We start from the raw sequence: 25608 nt of genomic DNA on the forward strand, positions 1-25608 counted from the left end.
CAGGAAATTTTGATAAAATGCATTCACTCAGGAAAAAAAATGGTTAGATAAAAGTTGCTATTTAAAGCTATCCCATCAAGAGTACTTCTCCTTAGATCATTTATTTTTTCTTTTTGAGCTAAAAAGCTTATAAAAGTATAGTTAAAATTGACTGATTTAAACTGGAACTAACATACAGTAGTCTCTCCTTATCCCTGTGGATGCCCAAGACCCTCGGTGGATGCCTGAAAGCACAGATAGTACCAAACCCAATATATACTCTCCTTTTCCCTGCCCTTCTCTTCCTTCCCTCTCTCCCTTCATGCCCCACCCCATTCTCCTTCCTAGAGTGCCTCCCTCCACAGCCCTCCCCCTGTATATACACTCACGCACTTTATCTTTTCTACCATATGTTTATTGTACTTTTTCTATGTGTATATATATTTAGATATACAAATACCATTGTATTACAACTGCTTATGGTATTCAACACAGTAACATGCTGTACTGGTTTGTAACCCGGGAGCAATAGTCTACAGCATACAGCCTAGGTGCGTAGTAGGCCATATCATGTAGGTATGTAGAAGTGCATTCTATGATGTTCACCTAATGACACATTTCTCAGAATGTATCTCCAATGTTAAGTAACTCAGAACTGTACTGTGAAGGAAAGATTTTCTCCTTCTATGTTTGTATGAGCAAAATATGTGCAATGAAAATGTGGCAAAGAGAAAATGCCATCATGTTGATAATTTTTTATCTCGCTTAGTCCTAAAAGAGCATTACTATGAACAATTATAATTCAGCTAATTAAAAACTCACAAAAGAAAAGTTTATTGTATATTTGAAAGTTGCTAATAGAGTAGTTTCAAAAGTTATCACAAGAAAAATTTGTTAACTATGTATGGCAATGGACATTAACTAGACTTATTGAAGTGATTATTTCACAGTATATACAAATATCAAATAATTATGCTTTACACCTGAAACTGATATAATGTTGACTATTAATTATACTACACTTTAAAAACATAGAAAAAACTTATTCTATAATCTACATCATCCCTTTATATTAAGACTGTGCTGCCTCTTCCTTGTTAATTGAAAAGCTTTCTGAAAGAGAATTTATGAAGTGGGAAATTTAGAAAGCTTACAATTTTTATCCAACTTTTTATTATTCTTTCTGCATTTCTTGCACATGACTTGTTAAAAGAGCATTTAAAGCAATCTTTATATGAAAATTTAAAACTATATACGATCTTTCAAATTGAATTGTGAAGCCATTATCTGGTATGCTCAGCATATAATTTTACTGTTGGCAAAAAACTCATGGAAGTAGCAAGTGCCATTCAAATATATTTTCTAGAACTCAATATTTAGAAAAACTGAATGCAAATAAACAAAGAGGAGAATATATCTAAATGTTTTAGGGAACACAATGAGTTTGAAGCAAACTACAAACTCTATTTCCCTCAGAACCCCCAATCCCAATATTTTCATTAAACATTAGCAGCTAATAAATTTCAATCCCTCAATGAATCTCCTCCTTTAGACTAATGGCAAGAATTATTTTATTTTATTTATTTTTTTAGTTAAAATTCCAGATTGAATCAAAAGAGAAGAAAAAAAATTCATCCTCTTTGCCTTTTAATAAGATTCAGAAATCAGGAGCAAATTAAATCTGATATAAAGAGCACTTAAGAATTCTTTCTTCCCAGATAAGAGGCCGACATGTCAGCACTGGCTTCCTTCAAGCTTGACAAAGCCCAGCTCTCCCTGGGTATGTGAGCAGCCGTGTTCGTGTATGTGTACGGTCTATTCTGAAGGTAGAGCAGATGATTCACAGATGTTTTCTAGACATCTACAAAATTAGATGAGCAGATCATGACTGCATTTCTGTAATGCTTGTCTTTACTTGTCGTGTTCATTCTATATTTTCCCTTCCACGATCCTTTTGAATATAGTTTCATCTTAATTAACACTCCCGAAAGTCATTTATGTTAAGTGGAGAAATATTAAAATCTGAAAGAAAATTTAATATTATGATTCTTCAATGTGAATTTGAGGTTGGAACATTTAAAATTAATGAATCTTTCAGATAAATGTAATATTTCACCTCTCCGACCATTTGTTATATGTGTAATGATTTTTATGATTTCATATTATTTTTCTTGAAATTGTTAAAGCTTTAAAAATTTTTTGTTTAAATGTAAACAGTAAAACATTATATTTTGAATTTATAATAAGTAATATTTTGATAACTGTTTGAACTACTTTCTATATTTTATAAACTGATAAAAAACATTTATTTGTAGTAGAATGTCCTTTCTAATAATCAACAAAATTCTATTATAGGATTGGTATTTGATTATAATGCAGAAAGGCAATTTTAAAATCCAAAATGCTCTCTTGACATATTAAGAAATCTTTCCTCCTCTCTCCCTTCCTTTTTCATCCTTCTTACCCTCTCTCCCCTCTACCTCTCCTTACCCAATCTCTCTGTCTTTTTTTTTTTACTCTCTTTTTAAAAGATGATCTCAGTCTGGAATAAACATTCTTGCGAAACTGGCCAGGACTTTTGCCAAGCATAGTGTGTACACGTCAGCTGTTTTCTGGAAAATAATTGCACCATGTGACAGTGTCTATTATTTTAATTAGTACTGAGAAGTGCCTACAAGATAGTTCATTAAGCCAGTCTTTCATACACAGGCAATGACTTTTTATTTCCTGAAATGCTGATTAAGCAGATAGATGACATTTGGCATATTGTATAGGTGAGCAAAATAAATGTTCTAATTAATAAACTGGAATTCACAGAAGTAGTAAACCATTCCCTGAGTGTACATGGCGAGGAGAGCAGGACAATCATTAGAGCGCAGTGTTCAAAATACCCCAAGAAAACATTAACCAAACTCTACGAGTGTGGGTAGGCCACTCTCTGGGAAGGCCCTGGCATGTCTGAGGAGCTCAAAGTCCTTTGTCATAAAACTTTCAAGGTTTAGTCAGTCATCTGGCATCTGTTTTATTTCCAGGATACTTGCATATGTCTGTATGTTAAATTTAAGAAGTACTGATACCAAGATCTGAAAAAGAGCCACTTTGTGAAATCGTATTGAGAACACACATCCAGAAATTTACAAACCTGAAAATGAAGTGTTTTTTACTAATGCTGGCATGGAGAACGGAAGCTTTGTTTCCTCCTTCCACAGCTGTTCCCCAACATCACCGTCAGATGAACTAAAGATTAGAACAAGAAGTATTCATCTGAAAAGGAAAACATTTTATAGTCATTATGCTGTATCACACAGTAGCAATGTGATTTCGCAATATAACAAAACACACGTTTATACACTGTTTTCTTATGTCTTCTGTGTGAATAAAGGTGGTTAGTCAGTCTACTGGAGGCTTTGTGGAGACTGGAAGGCCATACCCCAGTGGGTGGAGGTGATCTGTCACATGGTGGGAATCCCCATGCCAGTCACTCTGGGAAGAGGATTTCAGACTGGAACTTGACTGACACTGGTTGGAGGAAGGGATGCCCTTCCTACGATTTTAGTCTAAATACTTCGGGAGACACTGGCCTACGTGTAGAGGTGGTGGGTTCTGAGACGGTGCCCATCACTTGGATGCTGGAACCTGACCCAGCCGGGCTCCAGAGAGGGCATGCCACAGTTTGCGAGCCATACCATCGATGTGGAAAATGACTTTGCTCTGCTTACACGTCATATTTTAAAATGTTTTTCACTGCTTTCTATCTGGTTCATCCCTCCATTCCCTAGTGTGCTCAGGACGTACTCTGCATTGCGTAAAAAACCTGTGTCTTTTTCAGCCTAGGAAATCTGGGGAAGGTCGCAGTTTCGGTCTGTGATGTTACTACCCTTTTTCATTTTCCAGGTTGGCTCTGCTGTGCATTCAAAGTGGGGAGACTGCGATTTACTCTCTTGTGCTAAACTCAGTGGCAGATACCTCTGCTTAGGGCTTCTATGGCCTAGGGCAGGACCCAGGCTCGCATGGTATGTTCTGTATACGAGGCTCTGCCACATCTGGGAGACGGGGTTTGGGTGGGGTCTTGGTCTCCCCATCTGTGTGAGGGCCTGTGGGAACATGCAGCCCGATCCTCCCTCTCACTTTCGGCAGACTCATTTACCTGGGCTCAGCCATTTACCACCCCCTCCCCATCCAGTGTGGCAGCACCCTTTTAGGGAAAACTTTTATTATAGGATTGGTAACTATTTGATCATCTCATACACCTTCCCCAAAAGGCCTGATTTGAGGGGGGGGGAAGGTGGGGGAGATGGGTTATTAGTGAAGATCACGTCTATATCTTTTAGTTTCAAAACACAAAAAGGTCAGTTTCTTGCCATCCTCCACTCCACAATACTATCTCCAGAAGAATCTATTAGGACTCCATCAGGACCTGAGATTACCAAGATCTAATCTTTTCTAATAGAGTGTTAGAATAAGGGGGGAGAAGGGACACAGTTTAATTCTCTCCTGGTGACTATTCAAAAACCAAAGGATTTGTTCGACCTTTTTACATATCCGCCCAGATGGAACTAATATAATTCTCTGTTTTCATCAAGCTTCCTATAGTTTATTCCTGTTTATTTAGTCAAATCTTGCTTAAACATGCTAGCTCTGTTCAAATTTTTATTTGTTGGCATCAAAGAAAGTGTCCAAAAATGGGCCAAGATGTTAAAGGTGAAAGGGCATTTCCTTTCTCCTCATCTTAACCTAACCTAGTAGTGGCAGGTGTCAGAAGTGAGACACTCCCCCTCAAGGGGGAATCTATTAACTAAGGCTAGGGCTTCATGACCCTGCTACCGTCTTTTGCAGAGCAATTCTTTGACAATTGGGGAAGGTGTGGGTTTTATTAAATGAAGGAGGTAACAAATTTTTACAGAAAAACCACAGCTCTGTTGGATTCCTATGCATTCTGTGGCACTTCCTGTTTGCACCCAGGGAGACCTCCTAAACCATACATCTTGGATTTGTGTTTCAATGTGGCAGGAGAAATTATGAAGAATCCTTAGTCTCATAAGCAGGATTAAAGGGAAATAGAATGATAGTCACAGGATCCTCCTTCCCCCACATTTCTTTTTCTTTTCAAGACAATTTATGAATTAACCTAAGCTAACTAGTTGTATAATTTTTAATTGGGTTTTCTGCCTCCCTCTTAGCAAAATTCTGTTAATTAGTAACTATATAAAGAGTCAATACAGCTAGATGGTTGTGTGTGTGTGTGTGTGTGTGTGTGTGTGTGTGTGTGTGTGCGCGCGCGCGCGCGCGTGCGCCCGCGCGCTAATCATGTACTGAAAAGCAGCGAGAAAGTTGGTGAGATTCTGTTGCCTACGCTGGGCATACTCATAAAGGGAAAAAGTAGTTATTTTAATATTTTACTTCTATTTGAGAACTAAATGATAATTAAAAATTTGATAAATAGGTCATATAAAAAAGTGACCAACTTACGTTGCAAAGAATAGTGTAATAAAAAACCTGTAGTTTATTTTCTTTACTCTTGAACTAGGTTATAGCTATTCCAATTTTTTAAAAAAGATGAATAATTGCCTTTGAATGCGAGTAGTTTCCAACTCTTCATCAGCGTTCTCGCGGCCCCTTTAAAAGGAAATCTACTGCCACCTAGCGTCAAAATCTTAGAATAGCTGAATTACTCTGTTCAGAAATATTTGTAAAACCTGTCGGTAGTACCGCTTGGTGGCACTATGAATAAGTACATTAAAGGCACAACTTCCAATTTCCGTACTATTTGTTTTATCTCTGTTCATAAGATTTTGTTAAATGTAACAAATACATTGTTTTCCTTTTCAGTGTAATATTTTCTAAGACAATCTGAGGTATTTTTGAAACTGCAGTTTAACCCATCATAAGTCATGAGAAACCTGAACACCTTCAGATTTAATTCCTGATTTTTGAAGTTTTAAGGCTTTAAATAGTTCACACTCGATTGTCTTTTCATTCCTTCCCCCTCTGTGTACATATAACTGTAATCACTAAGTGAAAATATGCAACACATTTCCCACGTAATTCAAAATATGAAAGAAAAAAACTCAAATGAAAGTATAACAGGTGTTCCTTATATTTAGAAGGCACGATAGTGGAAGGGTAATTTCTGTTTTACATATTAAATCTAGCGGGAAAAATTTACCTCTGTCTGAGATAATGATTCATTATAAAGTGATTCACAGCTTGGGTCCAGAGAAATCAAGAATGCTACTACGGAAATTTTTGTGATTTATTATGTGAGCATATTTTAGGTTTAACTTAGTTTCTGATACCATTAAATTGGGTAGTAGTAACAATGGGAAATGAAATTCATGCCATTTCCTCTAATAGGCAGCTTCTTGAAGAAGTTGCTCTAATAAGCTGACTTTCTTTACAATTATGCAAGAGAAGGATAAAACAAATTAATTTTTAAAAGTATAACAACTGGTTAAAATAAACATTGTAGCCTAAGCACATCAAAACATCAAATAAAATTTTAGTTCTTAGTATCGCATATCATCTATTTATTTGTTTATCTATCTACCTATCTGTTATCTATTGACTAATTGCCAAAATACTTCTTTGATATGTTCTGGTAATGATTATTGAGATCTTAAAGACTTATGAGAGTGAGTTTCATAGCTATCACTGAGCAATAGAATTTTATTTGTTTGATTAGATTTTGTTATCATTCCCTTTGGCTTCTGTTCCAAATTGCTATCATTCTTCTTAGTATTTAACTCTCAGTGTTCTCAGTAGAAAGACTTGTCTCGTACTTAACTGAGAATGTGGTCATCTGTCAAATTGTCAGCCCTTCCCCACACTTAAACTTATGTTAGCTTTTCCCTACCTCCATTTCTCATACTCAGAGGATGATGGATTCCTCTTCCTGCTCAAAGCCAAACCCTCTCCTGGAGTTCAGGGTTCCATTTCTCCCTCTCCATCTCCATTGCTGAAATGTAGCTTTATTAATCATTCCCATTCTGTTCTGGATTTTCCACCTTAATCTTTTTATTGGCTCTGATCCTAAGTCCAGAAACCCACAGTTTTTCTCACCTTAAAAGACAAACAAAATACTCCCCAAACGATAAAGAATCAATTCTCATGACCAAAGAGCCAAACAGACACAACGAATTAAAAAAAAAATAGCTTTTTTTTAACCTGGAATTCACAATTGATTTTAATTCCTTCTTTTTCCTTCCTTTCTTGTCCATGAGTTGTCTCCACCTTTTCACCTGCTCCTCATTCTTCATTTTACTAAACTCTAGTTTCCTCTCCCAATTCTAGGCTGATGCAGTTTGCAAAAGTTGCCAATTGCCACTTTAACTATTTTATTGGACCTGTTTGCCAAATTGAGAAACATATTACAATCTCCTTCTTTATAGTTTTCTGGTAATCTCATCTTCGTTTTCTCTTACTCTGATCATTCCTTAAATGTTGACTCCTCCTTGTTTGATTCTCTAAGATTCCTTCTTATTCTGCATCAGAAATTTTGAAACACAGGTATTTTAGGGATCTATAGATCTCCTGAAATTGTGTGCAGAATTCGAGTGTTTAGTTATGTGTAATTTTCTAGTGAGAAAGTCCACAGTTTACACCAGATTCTCAAAGGCATTCATGTCTCTCAGAAAGTTAATAATCACTGTTCTATATGGCCTTCCAAGGTGACCTTAGTTAAATTAGTTTTTAAAGAACTCGCACATATCATGTGCTAAGTGAAAGTATAATTATTGTATTAATTAACCTTCAAAACAACTGGGTGAAGTACACATGATAATTCCCACTTTATAAATTAGGGAACTGAGGCATAGAGAGATGAAATGACTTGGCTAAAGAGTCACAATGAGTAGGTAGTTGTCATAGTTTTAGCTCCCATTTATTTACTGATGATTCTCAAACTCACATCTTCAGCCTATATCTCTCAAGCTTCAAATTCATAGATAACTCATAAGCTGTCTCCATGGGTGTCCCATGGGCTCTCAAGCTCAACATTTTGGACACTAATTATCTTCTTTCCCCAAAGTGTTTCTCCTGTATTCTCCACGCAGGAACCATGTCATAGGATTCATCTTTATTGGTTCCTTTCCTCGCCTGTTTGTGACCAATCTTCAATTCTATTGAATTTAAATGCTAATTATTGCTGCTTCAGTGTAGGTCCTAATCAACTGTCACTTGGCTTTATGCGACAATGTCCTATCTGCCTAAAATCCTTTGATGACACCAGCACTGTATGGTGAGATAGGCTTTCCATGATCCAAATGTTACTTACCTTTCTACAATCATCTCCAGCCTCTGCCTTCCCATTAAGTTACCCTTGGATTTCACTGAATTACTTGGTGTTCCTCCTAGATACTTTGTTGTTTCTCAGTTTCATGCCTGAGCTCCTGTGGTCTCCTGTCTGGATGCACTTCACTTCCTTTTTTTGTCCAGCTATGTCCTGTTATTTTCAGTTGTCACTTCATGAGTACTTGTAGGCCTCCTTCCCTGTGCTAGCATGATGTGCTGATGGAATGGATAAGAAAGAGAAATAAAGATGACGTTCAAGGTTTTGGCCTCAGCAACTAGAAGAATGGGATTGTTATTCTTTGAGATTAGAAAGACTGAGGCTTCATGGGCTAAGATGATGATCTAGTTTGGGACATAAAGAGTTCGAATGATTGTTAGATTTTCAAGTGAAATTATCACTTAGGCATTGACCAGGTGAAGCCAGAGTTCACAGAAGTGGCCCAGACCAGAGATACATATCAGAATATACATAGTATTTAAAGACATGAGACTGAGTGAATGTACCAACAAAATGAATGATAAAAAAAGGAGAATTATGTCCAAAGACTATGTCTTGAGGCACCTATATAGTAATAATTTGTTTATGTATCTGTGTCCCTACCTAAATATGAAGTTGTTGAGCTCTTTGGCTATGTTTTAGTCACCCTTTTCTTTCAAGTACTTTATATAATGCATGCATATGCTTTGGTTAATAAATGCATGTTGAATAAAGTGAATGAGTGAATGGATGGATTAGCCGAAATGGGTGGTACTAAACCGAATTCACCAAGTGAAGTATCTACAGAACTCAAGCAACACTGCCAGTAGATGAAGCAGTTTAGGAAGCGGTACTAATGACCATGGGAAATTGAGAAGTACATTCCCTGGTATAAAGGGGAAGCCGCTACTTAATCCCATATGATTGCTACCATGTACAATGTGTGGGTCAAAGATAGCCAATTTTTCTGATTTTCAGAGAAATTAGAAATCGCTGATTTTTAATGTAAAATTTTCTGTGAAGAGATTCTATAGGTCAAATGAAATTTGCCCCGAATCTGTTTATTATCTGCTAGGTCATGACCTCTGATCAAGTAGTTCAACATCATTCTATAGATGAAGAAAAGTGAGCCTCTCTATAATCTATTATTAGATAGGAAGCTAATCTTTACAGACAGCAATCATTTGGCTATGATTTAGACTGGGTTTTACCTTCAACAGAAATGCAGGAGAACTGTAACCATGAAAGCTGCTCAGTAAATAGTGTTATATATATTCTTCTGCTTTAACTTGATTACTTAAGTCACTTCTTTAATTTGGATTCCAGAGATTTAATTACTATATCTATCAGTTTTTTTCATCTGAAAAATGGTGATAATAGTCTTTGCCTTAATTATCCAAAAGGGTTATTATGAAAATCAAATGAAATAACCTATGTTTAAGTGACTTGAAAGGCTTAGATAGAATGTAGCTTTGATGTCTTGCTATCACATCGCTCCAGAGTGATTAATCCAGAATTAGGCATAAACAGCTAGCTAAGATTAATGATCTTAGCCAGTTCGATATCATATAATGGGCTCTTTTCCCAGATACTTAATTGTTTTTTCTTCCAATTTTAAATTCTTGCTAAACTTTGGAATCAAGAAATATACAGAATATTGTAATATGGAGCACCCTCTTAATGAAAAAAAATTAAATGTTTCTTTCAGTGCATAAGATATGACATCACTTAAGTACTTTAGAAATTATGCAACACAACCGTGTTAATTTGAGAGGAAAAAACTGAGATAAGGGGTACTATACAGCTTGAGAATTAATTCAACTAAAAGCTATTAAGGTACACAGCATGAAAGTGAAATTTTACAATAGTTTTTTTTTTTTTTTTTGGCAACTCATTAAGAAACAATCATTGGCTAGAGTCTAAGGTGGCTTCTCCCTGTAAAGAAGTCTGCTCTATATTATTTATTGATATTGTTGTGTAGTTTTGCTGAGTTATTTTTAAACACATTCTTACCCCACATTTAAAAAGTGTTATATGTTCCTCGTAGAATATTCAAAAAATGCAGAAACTAAAAAGAAGAAAATAAAAATTACTATTAATTCCAGTAACCAGATATGTTACTGGAATACATACACCATACACCATATATATTTGGGTATGTTTTATTCCAGATACACACACATGTGTATGTGTGTATGTATGAATATACATGTACATATATATAAAAAAATAGAAGTACTTATTTTTAAGTATTGTGTTATTAAATATCCTTCAAAAGTATAATTTTAATGGCTTCTTATTTTCCCATCATACCTTCAACCTTGTGGAAAAATACTTGGTATGGATTCTTTGATCATCTTTTCATCTAATAGTAGAATTATTTTGTCTTGGTTATGAATTTATGTTGTGAAAGTAATAGTGGGAAAATATTAGCAAGGATAAACAGGTTTTATACTCAAATAAAATCTGCACATCTCTATAATGATTTGACTAATGAACCACATTTAATTAATCAGCACTCGATCACAAATTGGTTTTTGGTTTGAATGTATAGATCTAATGGCCATTGTAATTACTCATAAAGTAATTAAAATGGTGGAATCAATTGGTGCTCTTAGCATTAAAAATTTATGACGTCTAGTTTAAGGAGATGTGACACAAAATGCATGCCTTAAATCTTTACTAGTTATTCTAAGCATTATTTATTATCTGAGGCTGACTTCATCCTTAAAATTATATATCAGCAACCTGATATGTATAATAAAATATTTTCACTCCTACATGATCATAGGTTTTTCTGAAGTTCCAGTTTATACAGTGTATCATTATGTGGCATTTTGCTATTAATAAAAAAGTCAAATGGCTTTTAAAATCAATGTAGTGAAAAAATAAAACCCACAACGTTCTCTATCTCAGTATTATTTAGTATTCTTAAAAGTTGATAGTGTTGTATTTTTCTTGTATTTTTCTTGTTGTCTCTCATTTTCCTTTCCATTGTTTTCTTCTATAATTTCAGAAAAGATTGCTTAGGTATCAGTTTTACACAATCGAAATTATGTACAGATATGGAAAGTTTGGTGGCTTTTTGGTTTGATTTTTTTGCAGGTTTTATTTTTATAATAAGGTCCAAGGCAGAACAAATCTTAAGTGGCACCTCTTTACTCTACCCAGGGTTGGGACTATTTTAAGGGTACACAATGATCCTGACCCAATGACTCAAGAGTCCTCCCATTTCTTACTCTCAAAGAGATGATTCTGCCCCTTGCTCAAATGGAAGGTATGTATTTATAGGGAACTAGGACTTTTTTTCACTTTTAGCCCAAACTAGGAAATACTTTGACATGCTCGTGAAGAATAATCTTTTTAATGTATATGTGGAAATTTTGTGAGATTTTAACAAAAATTAGAGAAATGGCCTTTTTTTCTCTTTTCACAATTCAGAAAAGTATATCAGGTTTTTAAACATAAACCACCAAATGTTCATCAATTCTCTTTACGAATAAATAAAGTGAGTTTTTTTGTCTTCTATAGTAATATCAGAGGTCAGCAAACTTTATTCTTCTTTTAATATTTTTAGTATCCTGTGATATAAATTTATATACACCAGTAAAAGTTTTACCTTTTTAAATTAAACAAATTAATTTGCTAACAAGGAGATGTTGATAGAATGATAAAAGAAGACTGTACAAAGAGACTTTAAAAAATCTAGGGCAACAGTGTTAACAGCTTGGAAAATATTAGTGTGCTTTTCTCTCAAAAATGACATACATATATCCTTAATTGACTGAAACCACCCACAGCTATTATTTTCCATTTCTAATGTCCTGACCATGTTAGCATTGCCTGTTTACACTTTTAGTTTTCCAACAACAGTATAACAATTCCTTATATTAAATCTCCATATTTGAAATACCTGGTGAGGTTTTTTTGTTTTTCTGACTGGACAATAACTAAAACCTTACGTTTGAAACTGAATAAAGATAACAGTTTGTCCCCCACCCCCTCTTAATTAAGGGCTGGCACTAGACATAAAGACCATTTTAAACTGACGCAAAATAATTGAAATACATTTTCTCTGAATATCTGAATTTCAGTATGAATAAAATTTGCAATTCAATCATCTATCTCCATTTCTACTTTTTACAGCCTAGAGCTTAATCTAGGATTCATGTTTCTTTGTCACAGTTTTGCTAATGAAACTCAACAATTCTGAGAAGACAATCCCAGGTGTTTTTTTTTCTAAACAATTACTGTCCAGAAGAAAGGTTTCGGTAGACATATTTTTCTAAAACTGTAGTTTGCCTCCCTTTTAAGATTAAGATATTATATATTATCACTTTTATATAAATCAGATCATAACTTTTAGTACTTTTCCATTTATTTAGAAATACGTGATACCTTGAGAGATTTCTATTATGATTGACCCAGCAGTAGTTTTTACCAGCATTCTCTATTCTGCTTTTTACCAAATTCTGTCTATTGTACATATGCCTAAAAAGCTTTGTTATCACAGGATTATGAACATTTATCAAATTATCACCTGTTTCCTTTAAAAATATTTGAGATATTTCATTAAACCATGCACAGTATATCATGAAAATTAAAGAAATTTATTTACAATTTAGGATGGTGACATATAACTGAAGTAAAAGTTAATAATTCACAGATATATATGCCACCAGGTGTACCCACAACTGTTAAGAGAGAACTACATATTTATATTTAGTTTCATACTTCTGATTAGCCAAAGCCGAAGGATAACATTATCAATAAAGAGTGATGCTGTCTATATAATAACAGTAATGCAGATAAAACTAATAAATAAATAAATAATAATTTCTTAATAAATAATTACAAATAATAAATTTAGATAAAACTATGGGAGCTAATATTTTCCTGCTTATAAAATTTAAGGAAAATTTTTTCTCAAATTTAATATTTTGGATGCTTAAGAGTAGGATACAGACTTATGAAATGGACAATATTATCAACATCTTAAAAATCAAAATAGCTAGTCTTGTGTAGCTATTTCTTACAATATCCTTCAGTGTAAGCTGAGGGCATAAGATTAAACCACAATGTAATAAATACAATTCTCTGTAAGTACTACAAAAAAAAAAAAAAAAAAAAAAACAATGACATTGATTTAGGGATAAAAATCTAAACTATTTATTAGGTTGAGTGGACTCTATACCTTTTAATTAGTCCTTCAAGAATATTGTTTCTTGCACTTTGCCTTTTGATAAAAACTGGCCAGTGACAGGTATTTTATTATCTGACTAATGCCTTGGAGTAATTGGTGTTGCATGTATTTTTAGAACTCAATGCTTAGAAAAGAATGTATTTAAAAAATACACTGAGCAAAAAGAAAAATAGTGAATGTCCCTTTATGAAAATTAAGGTGGCTAACTTAGGCTTTGTCTTGAGTAGACATTGGCCTACTTTTGTACAGAGGAGGCCTGGGGAGCACTATAGACATAGACGATATAAAGATTTTTCTCAGAAAACAATTCTGAGTCTGCTCCAGGATAGGGCAAATCAATAAACAAGGTTCCAAAGTTCCACACTGCAGACCATGGCTTTGGTAATTTTAGGCTAGAGAATTTTCAAAGCAGAATTACCCATAAAAAATTTTAGAAATCCATTTGTGAACTGTCTGATTTTGACAGCTTCCTAGTGAAGTTTCTGGGGAAATTACTTGTGAAATATACTTCATATTGATAAAAATGATTGGCATGCTGTTTAGAGTTGTTAGATATAAATCAATTAAACCTTGGAAAACATCTGCCCTAAATATGAACTTGGCATTGTAGATAATTGACCTTAAATGAACTCTTTCTGACTGTTACATGATATTGAACCCAGCACTACAGCAGAATAGTTGTCTTTTTTATTTTCCTGTGAGGGGAATTAGACTTGGGTTATAAAGTGGTTTCTTTCAGTTTCTGATAGTCTTAATGAGATCACTGTTAACTGGGTATTTGTCTATCTACAAGTTATTAACAATCTGTTAAATGTTAGAATTTTATAAACAATTGTCCAAGAAAGGGGGATAATTAAAATAAGTACTCAGAAGCCTTCTAAATTTCTACTTACTAACAATGGATCAAAACTCTATGTGTTAGAGGAGCTCTCAATGACTCAACCTGTGTGTAATGAATCATACCTCAATCAGTTAAAATGATTCTTCTCCTCTACCAATGACCTTACACCTTCTTTTTTTTTATTTTTATTTTTTAACATTTTGAATTCTAACTCATGTGCTGTGGATGCAGAATTCTAAGAGTAGATCAGTAGATATCGCAATGGGAGACTCAGGGGAAGGAGAAAGGAAAAAAGAAAGTTGGTATGGTCTGAGGCTTAAACAAATAACAACTTTTCCCCTTTAATTTCTCTCCAAAAATTACAAAGGTCATGTGAGTTTAGAATAATGAATGAAGTAGTATAAAGAAAAAAGCGAGCAATTAATAATTTTCTCTACCTCTCGCCTCTTACTCCTTATTTCCTTACGGGTGACAAATGTTGACAACCTGATGCACACCCTTTCACACATTTCTACATTCTTGTTTATTCACAAACCTACACGGACATACAAAGTTCCATGGGTCTTGGATTCTACTTCTCTGCTCTCTCAATGGACCTGGACTTAGACTTGCTTTTTTCTCATGGACCCCAGGCAGTCGTTGTTATATTCTGGGCTCTGAAATGCGGTGTGGTAAGAAATTTGGAAGGAGTATAGTGGAGATGGCTCTGGAATCTCAGAATGACTAAAATGACTGGGGATAACTTCAGTGACTGGGGCTGGAGATCTATATCTGTCAAAGTCAGCCTGTCAGAGAAAACATTGACTAAATCATGGTAAGAAATCTTCATTGTATACCTTATTTAGCTTGAGTTGTTAATCAGCTCTTTTAAAGGTAAAAAACTTGCCGGTACTGAGGTAGAAATAGATCTGGTCACAAAATTTAGGGTGATTGCCCTAAAAATAAAGCTGAGAAAAGCAAGTTTCTCAGATGTCACATATGACTGGGACTTCCATGACCTCACCATCACAATGATACTCTGTCCCCAGGTCTGCCTTCATTAATGGTTCCAAGAGTGAAACTCAGGCCCTGAACATAATTATTTATTATACTAAGGTTTTATGATCCAGCAAGAAGTTTATAGTAAAACCATGGGTAAGTGGTAAGCATGGTGCTCAGATATAAAGACGAATGAGGCAGAGTGTCTGCTTTTGAAGGACACACAGTCTGGTGGGTGTTTCAAGCATCTGAACAGGTAAACTGGAACACGAGGTACTACTTGTAAATGAACCGTGTGATGTCAGAGGGGAAACACCTACCTGTGCAGGGTGCTTACACTTGATTAGCACTTGTAACTACTCTCTGTCTGCACCTGAGCTTTTAAAAATTCTCTCTTATTTGGCCTTCTAGGATGTCTCTTTGATAGACTTCCCATCCAGTTTTCCCCTCTGCCTACGCTTTTTGCTTTAATGATTGGGTATACAATGGTGAGCCAGTTAAGTACATTTTCGATCTGTTGCAAGGAGCTTATTCTAGTAGGGTATCTCCTACTAGGCTCTTGAAATTATGTCCTTGACCCAGATCAAAAAAAAAAGAAGAAGTTTTCCAGGTTGGAGTGGAGTTAGAGTGGAGAACATCAGACATCTCATACAGAGGGAACAACACATGCAAAGATCAGGAAAGGCATGGTCAGTTTGAGAGATAAAGAGAAATTCATTTGAGTGTGTAATGAGCATGCCAGCTAGTGAACCTAGAGAAGCAGGTTGGAGTCATATTGGCAAGGGCCTTGTATGGCCCTTCTGATTAAGTTTCAACTCAATCCTGTACGTAGGGGAAAGTCATCAAAAATTATTAAGCATGATTGGGACAACATCAGATTTGTTGTTCTCTAAGACAAAAACCCAGGAGGATGGTCACAGGAGTGGGGAAAAGACAAATAGCAGGAAGATCAGGTAGGAGACTATTGCATTAGCCTGGATTAGAACTAATGAGTGAAGAGATGGAAAGAGGGGCAGAGAGGGGAGTTCAGCTCTACAGTAGAATTTAAGGTGGAATCAAGATTGCTTGGCACCTCATTAGTATGGAACACTGGATGAATGGCAAATCATGAATTCAAAATGGAACAAGAGGGAAAATGAGTAGATTTTGTAAGAGGGTACCGTTTTGTTCTGGATACTTGGATATTCAAGTGAAGATGAATAGGAGACAGTTAGAGACTTTGATCTGAATCTAAAAAGGAAGAAAAGATGGGCTGGAGATCTATTTTCGGAGGCCACGAAAGAGGTGAATGAACAGAAAATTAAACAAATATTTGAGAAATGAGGAGAAAAACGTCAACAAAGACAAGGAATTCGTGAACAAGGAGGAGGACCAGCAAAGATCAGCCTCCTGGAAAGGAGGAAAGGTCAAATAGATGAGGAGTGTTACTTTGTTTCTGACCAAAGTTCTGTGAGTGCCTGCGGCAAGTGTTAACACATATGATGACAAAGATATAATGAAGGCCAGTTTTCAGCCCTGTTGCCACTGATGGTTGCAACAAGGTGACGTACCAGGTCCATGCGGTTTCTGACCCTCCCTCTTGGTTCTTGCCAGACAGGAGTCAAAATGGAGTTAAAACACTTCCCAGATTGGTCTCACTTCCAAGAAAGAGAGGACCCTAGAAACTTGAAACACCTCTTTCCTAGAGTTGAAAAACATAACAGACATTGTCTTTGCATCTTGGGAGATAATAGCACTTTTGTTTTAACTTTAAACCGGTTTTTCCATTACTGTGCCTGAATTTCATTTGTCTGACGCATTTGATTGAATATTATTTTTTGTTTTCCATTGTATTAAGGGTGTTTTTGAGTGGGTGTTTTCTACAATTTAATAGTAGAAAATATTTTAAATTGTTCTGATAACTTCCTCTCCCCAAAATGATCAGAATTTCCTTTCCTCATGAAACATAAATATACGAGCTGACCTGAAGAGAAGACTTTTGTCCAAATGTCATTTATTTCCATTGTTTATTTATTCATTTAACTTACATTGGGAAGTATATTAATTATAAATGCTCCCATTGTTTAAGATGAGTCATTTAATTTGCACAGTCTCTTGTGAGTAGTGTTTGGTATCAAAGGATGTGAGCTCTGCTTAGATGCCAAGTGACACTTACTGGGGTGTGGTAGAGTTAGGTCAGAATGACACTGGCCAAGTGGCCTGGCTTAATATCCAAGTACTGGATTATCGAGCTGGATGAAAGCACTGCTTGTTGGATAGAAGAGAGTATGGTCGCCAGGTGACCTAGAACTAATCGTAACAGGGAAGAAAGCCACCATTAAACCAAACCACACCAAGTTAAACCAAACACTTAATCCGCCCTAGAAAAGGCGATATTCGGACAGGGCTTAAGGAAGCCCTGAAATTCACTTCTGAGATTTAGTCTTCACACTCTCATTGTTAATAGTATTTTCATGTTTATTTCTTTTAAGTGATACAATCTGTGTGACAACTCCTTCTTTTTAAAATTAGGTGTTAATCAGCAGTGTTACTGAAGTCTTCCTGTTTGGTTTATAAATGAAAGTGCTCTAGCGTATGCATTTAATGAGGCTTTCTTTCAGATTAGAATCTCTGTTGTGAAATACAGTGGCAATCATGTAACTTATACCAGCTTATATCTACTCCGCTGTATTTTTCTAACCTTGTAATAAGTACTCAGGGTCAGGAAACAATAGCTTTTCATCCCTCTGTCCATCTGTCTGTCTGTCCATCTACCCATTTATTGAACTTTTGAGTATCTATGTGTCAGGCACGGTGATGCAGTTAGGGCAGTGGTTCCCAACCACGGCTGCATATGAGAATCACTTGGGTTACTAGCTCCACTTTCTGGAAGTCTATTCTCATTGTACTAGAGTGTGACTTGGGTATGGGTATATATAGTTTTAGAGCTTTCAAGGAGATTCCAGAGCGCAAACAAATTGAGAACCACTGAGCTAGGCACACAGGCCTACATTATGTTAAGTTTTATAATAAAGAAAAAACAGAATTTTCTTGGCACACAGAAGAATAAAAACAGTCATATACTTGTTTTCTTTGCTCTTCGTAGCACCTACCACATAGCACAGGGTCTTTAATATACTAAATTAAATACTTCTTTAATTAATGAATGTATTACTATTGGGTTCAGTCACCTACTTCAATATTGTTAGGTTATATTCTGTATTATAATTAAATTACGACAATTCTTTTATTTATTAATTAAATTTATGTCCCAAATTAAAGAGAGTTGGGGGTCTTTTTGAGGAATAATGAATTTAGTTGTTTCTATATTTTGGATCCTTACTTTCATTTCTTGAAATCTAATTCACTTTTTTTTTATGAGAAAACTTTTTTTGATTTTGAAAATCCAGATATATATTTTTTCTTATTAGCTTCTCCTAGTTTAGTCAGGGAGTTTTACAAATTAATTATGATACACATAAATTATCTATTTTAATGTACTTCATAGATTTAAAATTATAATTGCAACTCCCATAAAGTGAATATGAAACTGTCACAGAATAAACTCCTGATCTAGGGAGAACATTTGGAAAGGTCGCTTAGGCAATATCGTGGTATTGTGTTTCTCTTTAATGGAGAATCTATTTCTGCTTAGACACCCAATCTGGAAATTTCTTATCTCATTCAAGTTCAAGTGAGATACAATCCCCCTCTCCTGACAGTAAACATGAGATTGGAGAACACACAGGAGGTACTGCTGAGTTTACAGATCAGAGCGTCCAGCTCCAGGCAGTTTTGAGGAAGTCAGTAATTAGTGGCAGGCGCTTTGTGGTGCATTGAAAGTTTCCAACTTCCTCAGAGATACACAGTTCTTACAGCAAATTTTGAGCAGTTGCAGAACAAAACTGTAAAAATCTGCAAGTAAGATATTGGGCTAGGGAAATGGCATCTCGACCCTGACTATGTTTTCTTGGCTCTACTGCAGCTTGGTGTGTCCATGTGACCAACTTCTAATTAAGAGGATGTGAGTGGAAGATGTGTGTGCAACTTCAGGCTTCTATTCTTGAAAGGAATGGAGGTTCCTTCCTCCTCCTTCAGTCTTTCTTCCCACTGACTGCGCATGGATGTGGTGGTGAGTTACCTTGGACCATGTGGATATGGACAAAAATAAAAAGGACCAGGAACCCTGATGATTCCTCAGAGCAGAGGTACCACAGACTTTTATATGAGAGAGTAATAAACCAGCATATTTAAACCACTGCTACTTTGTGTCTTTGTCATACACTGTCTGTACCATATCTTAATTCACTATCCCCTCAACCTCCAGGTCAACTATATTAAATTAAATACACTTCCTTGAATTTGCAAAGTGGTTTTTTTAAATGTCTTCTTAACTTTACCTATTCTGTTACCTGTACCTGAGCTGCATTTTCAAATACATTTTCTTCATTAGCCAGGTAAACTCCTACTCACTTTTCAAGATTCAAATTAAATATTACTCTCTCTGAGGAGTCTATGAAATTTCCATGTTGAAGTGATAGTCCTTTTTGATTGCCCTTAATAGATCTTGTACATAATTACAATAATGACAATAAGCATACTTTATTGAGTATCTACTATATGTCGTACACTTTAAATTCACTTTACCTAAAAATCTCACTTATTCTCAAAACAGTTTTATGGGGTATATGCATCAAACTCATTTTATAGATGAGAAAATCTAGTCTTGGAGAGAGAGGCTAGGTAATTTGCCCTAGTTCATAATGTTGGAGTAAATAGTGGAACTGGAATTCAAAGACAAATTAACTTGATTCCAATTCCGTGTTCTGTCATCTCTGCCATCATTGCAGTCGCTCTCATCTGACATCACACTGCTTTGTTTATAGGTACAACTTGTCCAATTACACCCAGCATACCTCACATCTACCTCATTGTTTGAGGGCAATAGACACAGGTTAAATACTTGAGCTCAATTTTTTTTCCCAGTTGCCTTCCAAAGTTATGGTATAAACTCTAGGAATAGAACCACACCTTAAATGCAAGGCCAACAGCATACTCCTATTTCTCTTTGTATTGTGTAACCATAACTGTTCTGATACTTCATATCCTAGTCTAGCTTTGGTTACTGTTAGACAGTGTCTTAGTCTACTAGGGCAAACATAACAAAATACCATGAACTGGGGGGCTTCAACAACAGAAATTTATTTCCTTGCAGTTCTGGAACTTTGGAGTCCAAGATTAAGGTGCTGTCAGGATTGGTTTTTGGTGAGAGCTCTCTTCTTGGTTTGTAGATGGCTGAATTCTCACGTCTTCATATGGGATTTTCTCTGTGCCACACTTCCCTAGAGTCCCTTCGCTCTCCTCTTATAAGGTTACCAATTTCATTAGATTAGGGCAAACCACTTTTGAAACTTCATTGTTGAAATAAATTTTTAGACCTAAGGTAGAGCCGCTCCTGCCCAGGGTTCCAAGTCAACTCACTGAAACTTAGATAACTTTCATGTCTCTCTTAAATGCTTTGCTTGACCAGAAACACAGTGTATCCATCAGCCAATCAATCGTCAAATGTCAGGCCAACTCTGGGCTCTACACTTATTTCCTTGTTCCTTATTCATTCTTTATTTTTCTCTTCCTTTTTCCTTATTCTTCATCCTAGAAGAGCTTCCTGCATTCCACCCTATTTTGCAGCTCTCTGGATCCTGGAGAATGGAGATTGCCTGCTTTATGAAGGGTTAAATAAAGTTTATTTGTATCACCCAAATTGTCTTCTTCAACCATTTTAACATTACAAAAAAAAGTTTTATTTTCCAATATGTTCCATGTATATTACTGCCTGAATGTGTTGTGAGGATGTAAAGTATGCTAACTAAGCCTACCTGATCCTCAGTTTCCTAATTTTAAAAATGGGAATAATGATAACAGTTTCATTTATCTCACAAGTAGTTTTCTTTCTTTCTTTCTTTCTTTCTTTCTTTCTTTCTTTCTTTCTTTCTTTCTTTCTTTCTTTCTTTCTGGAATTAAATGCAATAATATTTAGAAAGTGCTTTACCAGCTGAAGGTGCTGTCTGAAATGTTCTTTTCCCAACTGCTTGGCTCATTTTTAAGACTCATCTCCATTGTGGAACTATTATTTTTCCTTATCATGATTGTTGACTGGTGGGTAGGTGGTTTTTACACCCCCAGGGTCCAGATCTAATAGAGGTGGGTGTAAAAAGAGCATAGCTACTTTCCTGAAGTCTTATAAGTAACCAGTACTTGCTTCTCTAATGTGCACGGTCCTGAGCATGTTCAGACACAGAGCTGAGTTCTTTTTCATTCCTCCTTACCTCACTTCTTACCAGTGTCTTACAGAAAAATTGTAAGATTTTAAGTTTGACAGGTCAGGTTTTAAATCTTGATTCTTCAACCATCTATTTCCTCGACCTTGGGCAACTGACTTTATTTCGCGAGTCTCATGTTCTTTGAATCTATCTGTTACTTCAGCTAAAATTACTTTTATGATTTGGTTCTTACGTCTGTGTGGGCCTAGAGTACAGGGGCTATGGGTGCAGAAGAGGAAGGAGAGGGGTGGTGGAGCAGGAGAGGGATAAGTATTGAGAACTGTGAGGACAACAGGCATTTGTGACAGTCTTTGTGTGTGTGCATGTATGGTTTTTTTGTTTGTTTGTTTGTTTGTTTGTTTGTTTGCCCCATCCATCCTCAAGTTGGGCTCTATCTTAAAAATCAATACATATTTTATGTTAATTTCTCACTAAGCGAAATCAGGCTTCTGTTATCTTTTTCAAGCAGTGTTTTGGGGAGGCAGATGTCATAGCTTATGCACAGATTTCCTAAAGCTGGGGGAAGAAGCAGGGTCACGTCTATTAAAGCAGGAGGGCAGGCCATAGATGTCCCTAAAGTATGTGTGTGTAGGGGTGTTAGTTATGTGTTAACCAAAGAATTTTATTTATTTATTTTTTTTGCACTTAAGACTGAAAAAAATAAATTAGCCATCTCTGATTGGTTTTAGATTTGTAAGTCTCTAAGGAATTTGAGTAGGGCGTGGAATTTGAGCAATAGTGGAAGCTCCACGTCCTGGATAAACCAAGTGTTCTAAAACTGGCACAAGTTCTGATCTGAGTATTGTCCAGACTTTTTCAGTAAACATCACTACATTTCTCAAAACTGAGAAGAAGAACAATGAAAACACCTATCAAGAAGAAAGAGCTAATTTATGAAAGAACAGAAAAAGCTTTTATCATAAGACTTTCAGTAATGCTGTTTTATTCAAAAATGATCTGAAATTCATAGTAGTGACTTAGAGGCTTGATCTCCCTGACCTACTCTGCTGTTAGGTACAAATTCATTCTTTTATTAGAGTGATGTTTTGTTCAATGGACAATGTTTATCCTTATTTCTATCCAAAGATGAATTTAAAATAGGCAATGTAGAAGGCTCGAGAGATTTCAGGGACATGAGCTGACAGGTAACAAAGAGCAAAGTACTGTAGCGATGATTGAGCTATAAAATTTGCATCTGTGAAGGGTATTTTGGTTCCAGGACAGGGGAGAATGGAAGAAAGTGTTGAGAAGTGGGAGGCATCAAAGGCAAGTGTTTTCTAATCCAGACAGTATTTTTCCTGGCTTATGGCCTGTCTTGTCCTTCAAACACCTTACTTGGGACACCTGCTTGAAGAAGCAAAATCAAGCACAGGTGTATCAATCAAAAGGTAACTGAGCATTGAATAGCTGTATTTTAAGTTTAGGAATACTATGTCTATTTTACATTCTTCTAAAGGTTTGCATTTTTTTAAGCCTCTGTTTCCTTCTCTGAAGAATAAAGATGATAATAATAGCTATCTCTGACTGGGCATGAACCAGATGTTTTACATTCATTATGTTTTGTTCTTTAAAACCACCCTACAAATTAAGAATTATTTTCTCAATAAAGGAGAAAAGAAGTACAAAGGGGTTGAATAATACACTTGAAATCCTAATGTGTGAGTGGGTAAGCCAGACCTGTTGGACTCAACAGCCTGTTCTTGTTTGACTATAGTACAGGCCTCGCTGTCGCTGCTCTGTCACATAGCGCTGTCACATTGCTTCAGTAAGAGTGAGTATGCTATTTGTAAAGTTGGCACATAGTAGGCATTTTTCAAATGATAATTTCCTTACCCTTTACTTCAAGTGCCAAAACTCTGCCCATATTAAAATTACTTCCTACTCCAAGATATTGTGTGTGTGTGTGTGTGTGTGTGTGTGTGTGTGTGTTTAAGTACATGTTGGTACAGCACCACAATGATTAATCATGAAAAAGATGTTTGGCTCTGGATCATTTATTTAAGGGACAATGAGGTTCTACTTTTTACTGTACTTGAGCATAGATATAAGAGGAGGCCGAAAAATTGAGGAGTTAGGGAAAGATACATACTTAAAATGCAAAGTTGCAACATGGCCAGTATCTGAGAAGGCAGGCCAGGGGCCTCTTTAGTGAGGATTCAAACGGAAGCAGGAAGTGGCTGATGTGAAAAACCTTTTCATAGAGGAGTTTGGAATAAGGTGAGTGTTACAAGACAAGGGCTAACAGGCTGGTGTGAAATGAAGTTTTCATCTTGAGTACTGTAAACTTGTAAGCCAAAGTCTTATGGTGTAGCAAGACTTTAGAACTGAAAAAAGGACATACTTTCTAGGAAACTGGTAATGAGATAAGATTCCTCAGGGTCAGTGGGTGACTTAGGAATCCAATACAGGTGATTTGGATCTAATCTCTGTAGGATTTTTGGCCATATTCATCTAATAGTCTAGCTCTGATAATTCTGAGGTTGTGTGTTGACAGGTATTCTCTTTGAAGAGAACTTTGAACTATAGTTTCAAACTAGAAAAAAATCAATAGTCAAAGAAAAGCAAGGCAGATAGTGAGCCCTAATTTTAGGCTGTAGAGTAGTTAAAGATATTGCAAATATATGCCAGGAATTTACACCAGGGAGTGAATTGAAATCTGAACCTTCCTGGAGAAGCTTTCAATAAAGACTCTTGCTTCTTTCTTTGCTTCTTGTAGAAGACTACATTTATTCCCAAATGGAAAAAAATAGTGCATGAGTAGATAAAGATAGCCAGAGTGACAATTAAGTTGTGTAAAGTACAAGCTGTCACACACGTCTACCTAGCTCATTGACATGGGACACAGCTCTGAGTTTTGCCAGTGGTCTCTCAGCACTGCTAAATCACGGAAAGAGAAGTTTGGTTTAATGCGCCTCTCTCTTCCCTGAATTGTACCACTACAAAAACAAAAACGAATAAAACACAACAAACAAAAGCAAAATCCCCCTATCAGACAGGTAGTGATTTACCTCCATGGGGATGAATCATTATAGACATTGAACTCAGTGAGTGTCTGAGTAGCTGTTGCTGTAAAGCTGTTACTGTTTTTCAGTCTGGCTAATATAGGCTCATCATTTAAATTAGGTACTAAATCCAGGGATTTGGCATTGGGAATATAATTAAAGATCAAAATGACTTGTGGGCCTTCAACAGACCTGAAGCTAGAGTGACTGATGGAGGTCAGGGTTCCCAGCATGTGTCCTTCTATTTGGGGTCTTGCATGAGGAGCTCGCTCCAAAAAAGTCTTCCTCACAGATTTTTCACAAACACTATGCTTTTTCTTCCAGAAAGGGGGCCAAATGCTGTTTATGTAATTCTTGAATACTGCCTTTAAACTTTGCTTCTTGGTGGTCTGTCTCATAACTCAATTTTATATCTGATATGTTTTGCATCTTGAGCCTTTAGTAGCAATTTCCAATTAAACATTATGGTGAGTGTGTGCTTGGAGTGGGAAGAGAGAGGATGAGGGAGAGAGAAAGAAGGGGAGGAGGGGGAGAGGAGAGAGAGAGGGAGAGGAAGGGAGAGAGAGGTTTGGTGATTATTATTTTCTTCTTTATGCTTATCTGTATTTTCTATAAAACCATATTATCTTTATAATAAAAAAATTCATATGAAGTATCACTCTTATTAATTTATCATTTTAGCTCTAACATGCTTGATGATAGACAAATTTATAATTGATATCAACCATATGCAGAAAGATTGCTGCATAAAGAAGGTAAAACAGTCTGAAGAAATATTTATCTATCTATATCTAGCTAGTTAGCTATCTACCTATTTTAATTTTGAAATAATTTAAAATTGACAGAAAAGTTGCAAGAATATTACAAAGAACTCCCATATGTCATTTGTCTAGACACTCTGTTTAAGTTTCCTGTTATCGTAGTAATGTCTTTCATAGCAAAAGGATCCTATTTGGGGTCACATGTTGTACCCAGTCATCAAGTCTCTCCTGTCTATCCCAATCTAGAACCGTTCCTCAATATTTCCTTCACTTTCAAGA

Source organism: Rousettus aegyptiacus, unplaced genomic scaffold (assembly GCF_014176215.1).
Source record: "Rousettus aegyptiacus isolate mRouAeg1 unplaced genomic scaffold, mRouAeg1.p scaffold_m13_p_10, whole genome shotgun sequence".
In the NCBI taxonomy this organism is placed as follows: domain Eukaryota; kingdom Metazoa; phylum Chordata; class Mammalia; order Chiroptera; family Pteropodidae; genus Rousettus; species Rousettus aegyptiacus.